Here is a 3,407-nt window from a genome sequence, read left to right as displayed (position 1 = left end):
CAACAGGCTATGTTAGCTATGGCATAGGGATGAGCAACAACACAAGATTGTGATTGACAGCACTAAAACTCTCCTGCCTCTGACTGGTTCAGGAGGGACGTGGGTTAGAGCTGCTGCTGACCAACTCATCTGTTGTTAAGTGGTAAAAGGGACAAGGTATAAGTTAAATATATTAAGATGTTGGTAATTTCTTTCCTTAATTCAATCAATCAATCAATAGCAGTATTTCACTAATTTGTAGGATTTTTTGCTAATCTATATTCAATCAATCATATCTATATTCCAGACACAAAAAAGGTCCAAAGCAAAAAGGTAAAAACAAGCAAAATAAGAGAAAAATAAAAATGAACATCAAATGCTAGTGAAATGGAGGCAAACAGTAGTCTGTAGCTATGCTAACTATGCTAAATGGTTGATAATCTCACACAGTCTACTCACCTCTCTCGGAGAAAAAATGGGTTATAAATTAACACTCTTGTCTTTTTCTCTCTAATATCTCTATTTTTCTGAAAACATGACTTTATAATTTTTCTTAGCAGCCTAGTAACTGCCACAGTCGTTTGTGTCTTCCACTGTCTGCAGCTGAACAGCGTCACTGTCAAGCAGGAGCGAACCATTTCATGCAGATGGGGGGTTCAGGGCAAATATGGATGTGTGTTTTTTGGTCTGGGAGTGGGAACATTCAATTTTTACTGCTAAAAACAATCTTTGAAAATACAATATGATTAATTTTGTAATTGACAGGACCCCGATTCTTTTTATTTTTATTTCTGTGAACAAAAAATACTTAAATAAATAAATTGTGGAGGGCCCTCTGTCGGTCAGGGCCCTGAGAATTGTCATAACTTCCCCCCCCCACCTTATTCCTGGGGGCCTTACAGAGGAAACGATTATGGGTCTTACTTCCGGAGCTCACCGGAAGTAGCAGTATTTCACTAATTTGTAGGATTTTTTGCTAATCTATATTCATGATAGAAGTTACATCTCTGTTTTCGGTTATAATACAATATTTAGTAAAACTTGTTCACAGACACACCGTCTGCTGTCAGAGAGCTGCTCAGTGCAGAGGATCGTAATTGTGAGTTTAATCAGGGGAGCGACAGGAACAAGATCGGTACATTTTGTAACGTAATGACCGTGAATTAGCATCGCTGCTAGCAGCTCGTTTCTCTGAAGAGCTGACAGGAATAAAGAGAAAGCAGAGAAGCTGGTCAGAGTCTGAGCTGCTGTTAGCGCTGACGGTGTAAAACACCAGAACTACATAATATTAGCTCGGTGTGATGTGAATTTTATTTTTCGTTTGAATTTAAAAAATAATAAAGTTCATGATCTGAGTCTCTATCATTATGTTTGGGGCAGCAATACTTTTTCTATAAGACAAAATAAACTATCTGGGTTCATTTAGTCCATCAGAACCAGAACCTTGAGGTTCTCTGTTGCTGACCGCAGCTGCTGCGCTCCAGACCGTAATACGGAGAATCTCCCACTGGACCAGAACCGAACCGAATCACACATTAACCCGTTATACAGAGCAACTTTCCACTGGAAAGAGTCGTAAGATGCCCTTGTGAAGCTCGGGGAACTGTTGTGCTGTTCTCTAATAATCAGATGAAGTTTAGTTTGTGGCAGTGTGGCCCATGTGGTTCTGGTGGCTTCTATTGGTGGCAATGAATGACAAGGAGCTGCTCAAGTTGGCATCAGCTGTTTCTTTAATTCTCCATCTGCATTTCACACAACGGGCATGGAGGTGAGGTCAGTCTGGGATAAACCAGCTCCTGCATGCAGGAGCCATAATGTTACCGGGTGGGAAATTCCCACTGCACTTTCCCGGGAACTAAACATTCTTAAACACGACAAAAACGACATAATAACAGAACTAGCGTGACCTGGATTGAACATATTTCAATAATATGCAAAAACAAAAACATATTTCATAAAATGCATAAATAATATTTCTTTATCACATAGCAGAGACACGCTTCCTCGTCGGTGATCCTCATGGCTCTGAGGATTACCCATAATACTCGCTCTATCTAAGGTGAATGCAATACAACGTTTTACCAGCAGATGGTGCATTTCAGCAGGATTTAACCTGAACCATTTTAACTATGTTACACCAACAGGTGTGTTTTGAATGTGCTCCCAAATCAAAAAGGCAGAGTTTCTGTGGTAAGCGGTAGTTTTCATCGCCTACCGACAGTTAAGGAAACAAAAAGAATTTGACTAAAAACTCTAAACTTGAACAGAAAAAACGAGTGAGCCACAGAAGACGGTGTTGCTGTGCTGGTAGCTCTCATCTGAATGGAGGGGAGCTTCCTCGACACCGAAATGTTGCACCGTCAGTCCCATAAGGGCTCGCTTCTGCCATCTAGCGATGGATTTGTGTTATTGCGTGACATTGCTCCAAAATTTCAAAACAAGGTCAAATCCTAAACTGAAATCACAATTTAATTCAATGTGACCACACTTTGTGGGGGTCACATAAACAAATGGCGGTTCTGGGTTGCGGTGGAAGTCGCTCGCATAAATTACGTAAAGCCTCATGGGGGCTCGGAATAAGGTGGATACGGCGCCGCTGAGTCTTCCTCACAGCTGATCTCTCCAGTCAGCCTCGGACTGGTTCCACTGGGTCTTCATGGCGACGAGTGAACCTGTTGTTTATTTATTTATTTTTTATTGCATCAAAATGTTAATACAATATATATAGAATAGGGGAAAACGAAAAACTGCCAGGAGTTACAAGGAATAAAAGCAGAAAACTCAGGCAGATCGGAGCGTTTCAGGTAAAACATTTCATGCTTCACGTTTTTACTGCTGAGGGACTGAAGAGGTCTGAATAATTACAGCAGTAATTCAGATAAAAACAGGTTAAATAGAGGCTTCTTGTTAGAAAATTTGCATTTATGAATATGACATTTAACTAGAATTAACAATAGATTAATTACATCAAATTTGTTCTTATTAGCAGGACAGTGAGCAACAGTGCATCTGTGTCAGTGATGTCAGTCTCACCTGTCATCTTGGAAAAATACATAATGATAAAATAATTTCTTTTGCTATTTTCACCCTGTGGTTTGCACTATAAAATGTAAAAACATTTTGCTAGACAATGTCAAACATTTAGAAGTTTTAATTATCAAACGTTATCAAACTCTTCGTTTTGAAGCCAAAATACCTCAGAAATATACAGAGCCACCATGAGAATCAACTCATTTAAAGTTAAAACTCAGTTTCACACAAACACAAAGACACTAGCATAAATGTTTGGCTGTTGAACTGAGAAGGACCTCGCTGCAGCAAACAGGAAGTGGCGGGACGGACCACCATACACACAATATAAGGATAGACCCTCATGGACCGCTCTCGCCTATTGTCGCTGACGAGATTTAGGGCGGCCATCTTGGAGC

Source organism: Poecilia latipinna, unplaced genomic scaffold (assembly GCF_001443285.1).
Source record: "Poecilia latipinna isolate Pla-1442-1.1 unplaced genomic scaffold, P_latipinna-1.0 Scaffold4971, whole genome shotgun sequence".
In the NCBI taxonomy this organism is placed as follows: Eukaryota; Metazoa; Chordata; class Actinopteri; order Cyprinodontiformes; family Poeciliidae; genus Poecilia; species Poecilia latipinna.
This window is presented reverse-complemented; position numbering follows the sequence as displayed.